This window comes from Asterias amurensis, chromosome 14 (assembly GCF_032118995.1).
Source record: "Asterias amurensis chromosome 14, ASM3211899v1".
In the NCBI taxonomy this organism is placed as follows: Eukaryota; Metazoa; Echinodermata; class Asteroidea; order Forcipulatida; family Asteriidae; genus Asterias; species Asterias amurensis.
Window position 1 is genome coordinate 8,623,653 of NC_092661.1, and position 14,355 is coordinate 8,638,007.

Here is a 14,355-nt window from a genome sequence, read left to right on the forward strand (position 1 = left end):
CAATATCGATACTGTTATCAAAATGAATATACACTAAATCTATATTGGTCTTTTTTTCTTTAATCAGAAGTAATTGGGCACAACATTTTTAAAGACTAAGTACATTATTGGTATTTTCATTAAAATGAAAATAAATGATCAGTTTTAATCTGAAAGCTCACTGGTAATATTAAAGTTGTTATCTTTGTGTCATTGTGAATAAATATATCCGTCTAAATACAGTAAAAGTGAAAGAGAGAAAACAAATAAGAGACTTCATATAAAAGTCACTTTTGTTATTTTATTTGCCCAAATAGGACAGGTATGCCTTTAAAATCACAGATAAATCGTTATTTATTGCTTTCCCAAAAATATGAAGGACATTTTTTCCTGGTATGTTTGTAGCTTTTTGTTTGGATATAGAAACAACGATATTTGCAGCCAAAGTGATTAGCTTTTGAAAATGACCTTCTCATATTTTGTTTCCTGACTTCAAAGGTTCAGTGCATACTTTTGCTCAACAGACTATTATTTTATTTGTCTCTTGCAGTCAACAGACTATTGTCTCTTTTGAGTTTACATTTGGCCTAAAAATAAAATAGTCAGAAATAGCTCATAATAAAAAGTTTAGCAACAGTTAATTTTCCACACAAAATCCTGCCCCCCGAAAAGACAGATTTAAAAAAAATGGACAACAATGACAAAGATAGGGCCTTCAAAATTAAAAATCCTGGCATGGCTGAAATCAAAAGAGCCGGAATTGCTTGAAAGTAAACAAGTTCAACTTCTTGCAACTTTTCAACCAAACGCCGTGCCCCCCTCCCCCCCCCCCCCAAAAAAAAGGGGCAAATTTAGCATTAAAACATACCGTTGTCGGCGATTAATGGAGGGGCCTTAAAGCGGGCCCCTGCATTACCCCCACGCTGTTAATGCTATGACTAACGATGTCCCCCCTCCCCCCCCCCCCCCATCTTTCAAGATTATGCTTTGTCTATATGACGGGACATGATAACATAAACACGAGACCAATCAGTTAGGCCTACCGATTTCCATGGAAAGGGAAACAATTCTTCACTAAAAAAAAGTAAAGCAAGACAATTTTATTTGGAAACGCTGCCTTATCATATCTATAAAGACACTGGACACCTTTGGTAAATTGTCAAAGGTCAGTCTTCTCACTTGTTTTTTGACATACGCACAAAATACAACCCGGCGAAAAAGAGAACCCAATTGGTCGTGGAAGTTGCGAGATAATAATGGGAGAAACAAACACCCTTGTCACACGAAGTTGTGTGTTTTCAGATGCTTGATGCTAAAATTATTAGTTTGAGGTCTCGAAATCAAATTCAAAGATTTTAATGGAAAATTACTTCTTTCTTGAAACAGAGGGAGCCGTTTCTCACAATGTGCTATATGCTATCAACAGCTCTCCATTGCTAGTGTTAATATGCTAACAATTATTTTGAGTATTACCAATATTGTCCATTGCCTCAAAAAACACCAACACAACTTAAATTAAAACACTTTCAAACAAGTCTTGATAGGTCTAAGTTTCACATTTCCAGGGGTAACATTTTTGTTACGAGAAAACTCCTTCGGTTATAACATAAATTGACCATAAGTTCTGTTTTGGTTGAGCAGACGATTATTGTCTTGCAGCATGTAAATTATAGAGATGTCGTCACGCAAAACGTCAACACGCATGCGCCTTGGGCCTGATCAAGTGTGGCACACTACAAAGATGGCGTCGTCATGCTATAATTGAAACGGTAGGAGCATTTTTTGTAAACACAAATTTGTTGGTAATTATCAGTCAAAACCAGGGGAAAAGATAATAAACTTAATCTTTTATTATTCAAGCTGTATCCAGGCCATGTTTTGGCGGTCTAAGTTGGCTGTCAAGCCAAAAACTTGCCTTTGGAAAAAGATCTGCGCGAGCATGGCCAAAATGTTTTACACAATAGCGCGCGCCATTATCTTGTTGTAATATGTCATTAAAACTGATCAGGCGGGTGGGAAAAGTTTCCGTAAGGCGCCACCACTTTTTCATTCGATATGAAAAAATAAAGTATCGGAAAGTTATCCAAAGTATCTAATTTGCCTCAATGAGATATCCTTTTTCGTAAAATAGAGTGAAAAAGTGTTGGCGCCATACGGAAAGTTATCCATTTTGACACAAAGGAATATCTCATTTGATTTATAATATCAAACATTATAGGGCCTATTCTTATCAAACAAAAAAGTGGTGGCAGAAACAGAAACTTTTCTCATCAAAGGAGGCTGGGTGGTTTAATAAAGGCACTGGACACTATTGGGGAAAAGTTTCCGTGTGGGGCCACCACTTTTTCATTAGATATGAAATAATGTAGTATCTAATTTACCTCTCAATGAGATATTCCTTTTTGTAAAAATGAGTGAAAAAGTGGTGGCGCCATACGGAAAGTTATCCCTTGGGCCCAATTTTATAGAGCTGCTAAGCACAAAAATTTGCTTAGCATGAAATTTTTTCCTTGATAAAAACAGGGGTACCAACAAATTTTCCATTTGATGCATATTACTTGGTACTTATTCAGCTGTTGTGTGTTTGATTATCCTGAAAATCATGTGGAAATTTGGTTGGGAAATCCTGTTTTTATCAAGGCAAACATTTCATGCTAAGCAAATTTGTGTGCTTAGCAGCTCTATTAATTGGGCCTAGGTGTCCATGGGTGGGTTTGGGTGTGCAAAACTAGATTTACCCAAACCAAATAGTGCTACGGAGTGTGTCTGAAAATGGTTTATCGTACTCTCTTTGTTTCTCTTTACTTTGGTTGTTTTCTCTTTTGATTTTACTGAAGCTACCCTATAGCCTCTTATCTCAATATTTGAGACAATCTTTTCATCCCTCATTATTGGTTGTTGCTTCTTATGTACTAGGCCATATATCTCACCCCTAGTTGCTGTCTCTATGTTTTAGTTACACACTAAAGTTTTTTTTGATACAAACTGATCAAGACTTAAATTTTCTCCTCTAAGTTCACATTGTCTAGGAATCATTCTCACCAAACAACTCAAATGCATTCATACATGTACATATTGGCCTCTGTCCTCTTGGTTATATGCTTAGTTCAGTTTCAGGAAAAGTTTCCGTATGGCGCCACCACTTTTTCATTCGATATGAAATAAATAGTATCTAATTTACCTCAATGAGATATCCCTTTTTGTAAAAATGAGTGAAATGGTGGTGGCGCCATACGGAAAGTTATCCCATATTACCTGTAGTTGCTCTGATCTTCAGTGTTTCCATTTGCTTACACCTCCCTGTAATTCCTCTTTAATTGTGACCCCCTCCCCCCCCCCCCCCTTCACAAAATGCTCCCAGTATCAGTTGAATGTCAGATACTACTTCTTGTTAATGCCAAGTAGGAACCCATTATTTATCTAGAACATTGTTTTTCTTGTCATTCCAGGCAGAACCACTCATTCACTATGTGGTAGAGAGGCTAAAAGATCATTATGGAGATGTGAATGCTCTTGGATACCTGGATACCAAAGGCCAAATCTGCATCTACTGAAGTACAACAGTGTTTGCAGTTGGAAGTAAATAGAGCAGGGTTGTGAGTGCACATAAATGCTTTACACAAACCATGGAACCTATGGGTGTATGTCCCAGCTGAAGTACAAAGCAATAATGGTTAGGCTAAAAGACACAAGGAGCAAGACCAGGACCCGAACCCGTATTCTGCTGATCTCAGAGCTGGAGCCAACAACTGGGAACTCAAAATTACTGGAATGATCATGATCAAAGCTTCTATAAGAGTGCATAGCTGGAAATGCTGTCAACAGGTGAGTTTTCTTAAAATATCTTCTTAACATCAATGCTCTACCTACACCAGAGTATTTCAGCGATGCCCTAGTGCATGCACTTTGCTCTGCAAAAGAGGCAGCAATTCAATAAACTGTGTAGTGACCTCTAGAGCGTAGGAGCTTTCGCAGGATTCTGGACTTCAGAGAGCACCCAGACTAGCAGCTAATGCGATGTATAGCGATGTTTTTTTCTAAATTTCAACCAATGATTATGTTTTTCATGAAAAAACTAAAAACTATAAAAAATTGTAAAAATGTAGAAAGTTTTTAAACTCTTTGAAAAATTTTAAAACAATTAAAAGCTGACTTTAAAGGAACACATTGCCTTGGATCGGTCGAGTTGGTCTGTGAAAGGGTTTGTAACCGGAATATAGAAAGCTCTGGGGATCACCTCGGGAGTCGTAGTTTTAACCATAGCACTCGAAGCAGTCAATATTTGTATAATAGTTGTACAGGGTACCCAAACCGCTTGAAATGCTGACAGCTACCCGGCAACATCTCTGTAAAATCCATCTCACGTCTTTATACGTCTGTTTTTGCCTAAATTACCAGATTTAAAAAATGAAGTTCAGTTTATTGGTGCAGCTGACATAGTTGGCGTTACAAAGTCGGCATAGTGTGCAATTTGTAAAAATTTGTAAAATTCTATTTGGAAGAGTAATAAAAAACAGGGGTGCTATTAGGGAAATGCAAAGATGGAACTTATCCAGATTGATTGAAATTACTCCCTAGACTCTACTCCCTAGACTCTAATGGTTCTGATCTAAAATAATGCATCAATTGTACGTTTTTAAAAATACATCAGCATGAGTATATTGTTAGTTTTCTTTTACCACTGCACTGTTAAATCACATTTACTAATATGTACCTGTTTTGTTATTTTGATTGCAGTTAGCCTGATGAGCCAATGGAAGAGAACCTTTTCACTACTTATCGATGTCACAGTAGCCTGGATATTCAGCCTTGGACAATGATTGTACAGAAAACCAAGACAGTGATCACTTTCATCATCAGACTGTACGCCCTGTACGATGTTAATATGAACCTCATTGGGTTATTTGATAGCAGTGAGCCTGATGAGCCATTGGAAGAGAGCTTCTACACTATTCATGGATGTCACAGTCGCCTGGATATTCAGCCTTGGACAATAACTGTCGGGAAAACCAGGACAATGATCACTTTCAGCATCAGACTGTACGCCCTGTCATTAAAGACCTCTTCAGCCTAAATCTCAATAGGTGAGTTTACATTCTTTAGTTTTCTCCACAGTGATAAGGGATATCTAGCAATGCAAGTTTAAAAAGCAAACAATTTCAACTGTGGGTACTCCATTCATTGGTGTCAAACAGGATTTTCAAGTGAAAGATGTCCATTTAACCATAGAGCTCTATGATTTAATCCAATAGTTGTACAAGTGCAGATAACGATAACACAAATCAATGTTTGGTAGGATAAAGTACTGCTAATAAAACCCAAACACTTTTTTTGCATTCTAGGAAACCTACTAAAGGTGCAACTTTTTATATGGTCATGCTGACACCTTTGAAACTTTGTTAACCATTTTAAGAGAATGGTTTGAAGATTCTTAGTGTTACAATCCACACGAACCAAAAATGTTCTCAAAGCATTCTCTCTTAAACATGTACATTGTAGTTGACATACTTTTTATATTCCATTTTTGGTGTTTTGCTCATATCATACAGTGATAATATCAAAATCAGCCTCCAACTGAAAATTACTATGAAATCCATCTCTGAAAGAGAGGATCAAAATGTGTTCCATTTTATGTCAAATAACTTGATTATTATTGCAGCCATCTTTCTACCATAATGGGTGAGTTTTATTTACAAGTTAGAGAGTAATACATTGTCCAGTATTATAGTGAACAAATATTATCATTTGATCATTTGAAATATTCTACTTGCAGTAATAATGTGACAATTATTACTGATTTGAAGGACGGTCTAAATAAGCACGTACTTCTTTACAAAAGCACCATAAAGCTGAAGCTCAATGAACATGGACTAATTTAACGGGAAAAGCTTACATGTAGTATTATTGATCCATGTTGAGGCAGACCGTATGAAGTTATGCAATATAAAATATGATAAATCCTTATAATTTTTGTCTCAAAAACTGAAAAACTAATGCCCTTGCTATGTATGTATCCAGTACGAGCCAACTGTTGAGTATCCAGTGAGTTTGGTATGGATTTTGTCTCCTGGGAATTGAGGATGGATTTAACATTTTGTACTCGCCTTGTACCAATTACTCAATAGAAATTCAATCTGCTGTCATGGCAACAGTTCACATTTGAAAGCCATGTCATTTTGTGCATGTAGAAGTGATAAGTTAAGACAATTGCAAGATTGGTAAAAACATTGTGGAAAATTACAGAGCTCCAATTTGGGGATGGGGGAATCCACAAGACCATCATGCGCTTATCTCGGTTCCAAATGCATCAGAATTCTTTTTAGATGACCATATTCAAAATAAACGAAAGCTTCGCCACCCAGTATAACAAGCTTTTAAGTTAACTGGGTTTTTTTTAGCAAGTTCTAAGACATTTGTGAATATTCAATTAAAATATGCAAGATAAACAGCTGGACTTGTACAGTCAAATATTTACTGGCCCCACACAAAAACTGCTGGCCCAGGGAAAGTGGTCTAGTATGCAATTTGAGCCCTGAATAAGTTAGTATTTAATTCAAAACCAGTGCCAACCGATCGGAAAAGTTTTTACTTGGAGAATAGTAATTATTACATCTGACGAATCAAAATTTCAGCATTTAAGCACACTATGAAAGCAAACAAATATTCACTCTTCTTGGTATTTGTTGTTACATGTACATGTAGATTGTGACCAAACCCTCAATTTTCATGAGACAATTCTTTTGAAATATGCATATATTTGGGAAAAATTTGTGTTTTTATACATTATTGATGTAATCATAGACATTTTAAGAAACATTCCCCAAGTAATAAAAGCCATAAAATACTATAGTTTGTGTTACAATAATTACAACAAGGACAACTAAACCAAATTACAATTATGCATTTTCATGAACAGCCACATTTTGATTTGCCAGTTTTCACAATGAAATACAAAGTGCAAGGTGCAAATAAAGAATACTCTGAGTTTTCACTAAGAGACACTTTATAAACCTAGATAAATTGAAGTTTCTCTTGACAAGACACTTTCGTTTAAGAATTGGACTCAAATGCACAACGTGCTGCACCCAGATCTCGAACGCACAGTTTTCATGAAGAGACACTTTGTATTAATTTGTTAATTATTATTCATTAATTAAATTTACAATGATTAAAATAGCAACAGATTTGCATTTTTAAAGATCTTCACTTTCATTGTTGGTAAAATGGCAAAGTTTAACTGGCAAACAGTGTTTGCAAACAATGATTTCAACAATAATTTTACCCTTTCACTCACAATTTACTTTAGTGAAAAATTATTCATATGAACACATCAAATAGCCTACCTTTTTTTGCTAAACAATTATTTGTTTTGCTTGCGACTGGTCGGTGATTTTCTCCAAACATGTTTGGCTGCAAATTTAAAACTAATCCTATGTAGAGGATAGGATCCTTTTTTTCTAGCTCAGGGCTCTATACTCCCCAGGGAGGTGAGAAAGATTAAACGATGACCAGGGAACTAATGACAAGGGAACTAATGTAAACCGCATGTGTTTTTCTATTGGCACGACACCAAAAGTGGGTGCTCCCGGCTTTTGTGTTTTCACAAACAGCCAAAAAGTTTAAACATGACGCGCTGCACTTAGAACACGTTTTGTACAGTTTTTACGAAGAGACAATTTTGTTAATTAAATAACTAGCTCATTACTTAAATCGCTATGGACAAAATTGAAAACAGATTTGTATGATTTTGGATCTTTGCTTCCCTGATGTGTACAAATTTCAGATATTAAATAACGTATAGTCTACCAACCTGTAATTTCAAAATGAGCATAACTTCAAACGAGGTTTTCTCCAAGCGTACATTTTTGGCTGCAGGGAACTTTTTGCCCCTTCATGAAATTGGTGATGATTTGCAAGGGCCAGTGATACAAGTCATCTGATGCTGTCCCTTCTATAGACTGTGCAAGTCTCGCGAGAAATTGAACTTCCGGGACCATTGTGGTCCCAACCTAATGGAGTTTTACGTTGGGGAGATTTTGTTCTGTCAATAATTTTAGTTTAACATAAGTTATGACTCTAAAAAGTGAATATGTTCTTGGGAATGTAAAAATAAGTGATTAAAAACAGAAAAAGTAAAATCAATTCAACAAATTAACGAAGAAAACTAAAGAAAAAAACTTGACCTCCAGTTTCCGGTTTACTCTAAACAATTAAGAATATTACCCAATTGACGGTCCCATTATCGCTGAACCTATGTGATGATCGCACCAATTGGACGTGATTCACAAACGGGGTTTATTAGAAAAACCATCCAGGTCGATGTCGAACAGCGATCCTCGTCCCGATAAATGTATAATTTTTACGTTAATTTAAACAAAACAATTTTTATGTACACGAATTAAAATAATAATTATACAAAAAGTACGTTAAAAATAATAATCTTTAAGAATTTTTTAACAAATAACAATTTCAATAGAATTTGGTTTTGTACAAAAATATACTTTTTTTCGAATTAAGTTCTCGTTTTCGCTACTTGCGAGACTTGCACAGTCTATTATAATCCAGCTACAGACTCATGGTCTCTCTGGATATTCTTTCTCATATTGATCTGGCTGGAGCACATCTCAAGTCCCTCTTGTCTTATAATCAAAGACTTCTGTACTGTTGATATTTTTGCAACTAAAATTTCTATCCAGACCTAAATATCCACTGCACCCACAGCAAATGTTGTGGTACAGTTTGCTTTTGCTGTGGTGCCCTCTGCAAGGTTCCAATAAAAAAAAAGACCTGAGAGATAGCTTATCTCGAATTTAAAATGACACGGTTGTGCTCCATTTTGACACAGCTGTTGGTCCATTTGATAAGCAGATGAAAATAACAGTCAGGAAAAATAAGCACAAGAGTTAGCATCAATCTCAGAGTAATTATCAACATGATCAAGTGAATGATTGTAAGACAAATGACTATTAGAACTTGTACATGAACTATGTAATGTGACTTTTACTACAATAAATAGATGTACTAACAGCACCTTCCCTGGAAATTTCTTCATGACTTCTTGTAAAACTAGAGGCGTTACTCTGTGACTGTCAACCCTCACCCCCACGTATACTTCTTCCTTCAAGATCTTATATAATGTTGAGGCACTACTTTGCCTTCAACCGTCACCACCACCCTCCCTAGTCCTTCTGGATCTCATAGATGGTGAGGCACACTTTGCCCTCAACCGTCACCACAACCAATACTTTTTCCTTCTAGATCTCATATAATGGTGAGGCACACTTTGCCTTCAACCGTCACCACCACCCTCCCTAGTCCTTCTGGATCTCATAGATGGTGAGGCACACTTTGCCCTCAACCGTCACCACAACCACTACTTCTTCCTTCTAGATCTCATATAATGGTGAGGCACACTTTGCCTTCAACCGTCACCACCACCCTCCCTAGTCCTTCTGGATCTCATAGATGGTGAGGCACACTTTGCCCTCAACCGTCACCACAACCACTACTTCTTCCTTCTAGATCTCATATAATAGTGAGGCACACTTTGCCTTCAACCATCACCACCACCCTCCCTAGTCTTTCTGGATCTCATATAATGGTGAGGCACTACTTTGCCTTCAACCGTCACCACCACCCTTCCTAGTCCTTCTGGATCTCATAGATGGTGAGGCACACTTTGCCCTCAACCGTCACCACAACCACTACTTTTTCCTTCTAGATCTCATAGAATGTTGAGGCACTACTTTGCCTTAAACCACCACCACCATCACCCAGACTTTTTCCTTATAATTTAGATCTCATAGAATGAAAACCATTTTGTATTCTGAATTGTTTTATTTTAATGTTTCAGGCAGCTCTTATCCTTAATTTTCATATTAAAAAACAAATGCACAGGGCATTATTGACGAAAGTCGTATAGGACAACATCAAACATTTGTTGCATCTTATTGATAAGTTTTCTGTAGCTTTCAGCAATCAACCTTATTTGAGCATAATATGCTTCATCTGAAAAGTGGCTTTTTGATCGTTCGGGAAATAAGATTTGGTCGAGCATTTGTTCCATTAAACACTCAGAGTAAGTTTGGTATCACAAACTGAACCAATTTTTAGATTTACATTTTTTGTATACATGCATTTACATGGATATCTCAATTTGTTAATTATTGTACGTGTCTAGTCAACAAACTATTCAGTCTGTGTTCCTGTAATATTTATGTGGCATTTAAAGGCAGTGGACACTATTGGTAATTACTCAACATAAAACCTTACTTGGTGACGAGTAATGGGGAGCTGTTGATAGTATAAACGATGTGAGAAACGGCTTCCTCTACAGTAAAATAGTTTTCGAGAAAGAGGTAATTTTCCACAAATTTGATTTCGAGACCTCAGATTAAGATTTTGAGGTCTCGAAATCAAGCATCTGAAAGCACATAACTTCGTGTGACAAGGGTTTTTTTCTTTCATTATTATCTCGCAACTAGGCTTGGGCGATATCACGATATTATCGAATATCGCGATATTAATTTGGAAACGATTTCAATATCGGATGGATTTGGTTTTAATCGAAATATCGATATATCGCGATATATCGATATATCGATTAAATATCGCGATGTATTTGCTAGCTGAGACATCTTGCACCCCATAAGTTTGGAGTAAAACCAGAAGAATAGGTCATTAGAACACCTCTCTTATGCTATGACTGTCTCTCTACAACTTTCACTTGGAGTTTTAAGACTGATGATGTCAAATTTCATTAATCGCGATTATATCGAATATCGCGATATATTGTCGGCGATATATCGTGAATAAAATAAATCGATATCGCCCAAGCTTACTCGCAACTTCGATGACTCAATGAGCTTAAATTTTCACAGGTTTGTTCTTAATGCATAATGTTGAGAAACGGCAAGTGAGAAGACTGTTTTTTTTTTTGACAGTTACCAATAGTGTCCAGTGTCTTTAAGTATATATGTCAAATCGTCGTTATTGTTCATATTATAGTTTCATACGGTTTCATTATCCTACCGAAAACTCAGCAGCCACAAGGCTTTAGTATTTTGTCAGAATTTTCTTCAAGTTAATTTATTTTGCAAAAGCAACCCTGGAGTAATATATCGAAAGGACTTTTGCCGACAAACTGATTTGCCATAATTTTTCTGCAATCATTCATAGATACTGGCTGCGATTTAACAAGAGTGCTAGCATGCCATAAATAATTCCATGCCAAAATATATTTTAGTAGAGTTGGACTTGAACAAATAGATAATAGTTTGTTAATTTCAACACTAAATCTGAGGTCTCAAAATCAAATTCATGTAAAATTACTTCTTTCTCGAAAACTACTTCACTTCAGAGGGAGCCATTTCTCACAATGTTTTATATTACCAACCTCTCCCCAAGTGAGGTTTTATGCTAAAAATTATTTTGAGTAATTACCAACAGTGTCCACTGCCTTTAAATAAAGTCTCTAGAAGGAAATGTACACTTTGGGAAATTTCTGTTTTCTAAACATGTGACGAAACAGCTTAACGAATTGGCATTGTTTCTTCTTTCAGTGCTAATCAAAATTCCTGTTTGACTTGTTCATATCATTCACTAGTTTAAAAAAAAAAGATAAATAAAATATACCAATGTACAGTTATAATATCTATTGGCGAATGCATCTTGACGGTGCACACATGCATATTAGTTCTGTATGACACCATGTTAAAGTTTTATCCAGTAATTGCAGTCACTTGAGTTGTTCTAAAAGTTGGGGTTAGAAGTAACTTCAATGTTTAGGATAAACAAATCTTGTCATACACAAGCTTAGAGTTTACCCAAAGTGTAACAATACCAAAGTTAACAATACACAGCCCTTGCAGTTAATTGGTTGTTGGAAGATATTGCTGGAAAATGTTACACAAAATTTGCTGTTTTTTAAGATGTGAAAGCAATACTCAAGTACTATCCATTCTATGTAGTCAAGTTAGTTATCCTAAAAGTTGGGGTTAGGAATAACTTCAATGTTTAGGATAAACAAATCTTGTCACCCACAAGCTTATAAGTGTAACAATACCAAAAGTGTGACAATACATACAATGTAGTTGGTAGTTAGTTGTTTGGTTGGAAATGTTGCTGGAATAGGTGGGATTTTTAAGGTGTGATTATCCGTTCAACGCAGTCAAGTGAGCTACTCTAAAAGTTTTGGTTAGGAATAACTTAAATGTTTAGAAAAAACAGATCTTGACATACATGAACTGATAGTTTACCCAAAGTGTAACTTTCCTGTTAGAGAGTCTACTTTCATGGCATGTCTTCTACAGTGTTAACAATTTGTTATCAACTGTCCGTTATTCGACAAAAGCATCTTGAAAAAAGTTTAACCCATGCGGCAGTTTGTATGTGTAACATGAGGAAGTTCCTTGCTACAAGATTGAACTTTTGAAGTGACAGAATATGTGATGTTTTAGCAATACATACACAAACACAAAGTATTCTTACGTTGTTTCTAGCAATGGTTATCAGATTGTGATCATGAAGGAGAAAGTAGTGTGCGTAATGCAGAGGAGTGGTCAATGGAGTGGTCAATGTAAGGAGCGGTCAATGGCTGGATTTGTTATCTTGTGGCGAGGGTCGTTTGAAAAATGAGTCCAACCCTGACTGAGAATAGTCAAAATTAAAAAGGAGGTATAAAGAGTACAGTAGTCAGAACTAGACGCCTGGATGAGTACAGTTCACATTGTGAAGAAGATATACAGTACTATGTGTGCTCAGTAACTGGGTTAGGATTCTTGCAGCGAAGGTCGTAAGAATGATTGACCCGACTTCTGGCTGCAGGTTGTCCATCAAATTGGAGGTAATAACGAATGCTGAGAAACTGGGCTTAGATTCCCCTGACTTGGAAAGGTCTATATACAAAGGAGATAAATTTATAGTGTGGAAAATAACTGGACTTGGATTCTTTGGCGATGGCCATGTGAATAATTTGTACGACCTGCTTCACTCTATACGTCTTTTAAAAACATGTGCACAGCTTTAATCAAGCCTTTGCTTCTGTTTGATAACCATTGCTTTAAATGTATTTTTTAAACAAATCTAACCAAACTCAATACAGAAAATCCAAACTTGATTATAGAAATTGGGTTTTATTGTAGAACGGGAGGGGCACATGAAGGTGCAACGCACACAATACACCTCTTTACTCATACACATTTATCAGGAATGGGGGTGGGGGTTGGAGATGACAAAAAAGTTAAAGGAACACGTTGCCCTGGATCGGTCGAGTTGGTCTTTGAAAAGCATTTGTAACCGTTTGTTATGAAATGCATATGGGTGGAAAGATGTTTTAAAAGTAGAATACAATGGTCCACACAACATTGCCTCGAAATTGCGTGGTTTTCTTTTTACTTTGCGAACTAACACGGTCGGCCATTTATGGGAGTCAAAAAGTTGACTCCCATAAATGGCTGACTGTGTTAGTCGACGAGGTAAAAGGAAAACCACGCAATTTCGAGGCATGTTTGTGTGGATCATTGTATTCTACTTTTACAACATCTTTCCACCCATATGCATTTCATAACAAACGGTTACAAATGCTTTTCAAAGACCAACTCGACCGATCCAAGGCAACGTGTTCCTTTAAGCAATTACTAATTTAGTTGTCACAACTAACTGTTTTCACTGTGCATATACATGCCATGAATGTCATAAAGTTTAGTTTTTAAGGTTTTTTTTATATAATTTAATATAAAAATAATATTTAAATATTTTTGAAATTGATTTTTAAACTAGCAGCTGCCTGGTTAATGATCTACATGTTCCTTTTTTAATTGTATAAGAGACATCAAAATGAAAATAATTCTGCTAAAACATAATTCATGTAATTCCACAATCTCAAACAGATAATACAATTTAATTTTTTTATTGGAATGTAGAAGTTAACCTGCAGGTTTTTAAATACGTTTTTATTGCTATCCCGGTCACATGTTACTTTAGGGACTTTGTAAGGGTAGCGGGTAGCAGGAGCTACTTCAGGGTTGACACTCCTGCCCACGCAATGTTACAGGTCCACTTTCCCTCAGTGGTTCCACCTGGTTGGGCCCTACCCGGGGTTAAGGGTATATTGAGAAACTCATGACTAAGCAGTAAAGACTTCATTGCTGTATATTGAAAGGCAGGAAACCATTTTTGAAAACAAGAAACACAGACACCTTGGAGAATATGGACCAACATTTAGCCACTTCAAATGCTCAAATGGATCAACTTCAAATCAGAAAACTGACACTATCACCATAAAAGTAAGATTCTGACAAAAATTAAGAATTTTGTCAGTTCGTCAAAGTAAGGAAGTCACCCAACACAGGAAAAACTTGCCAATGATGCTGCAAT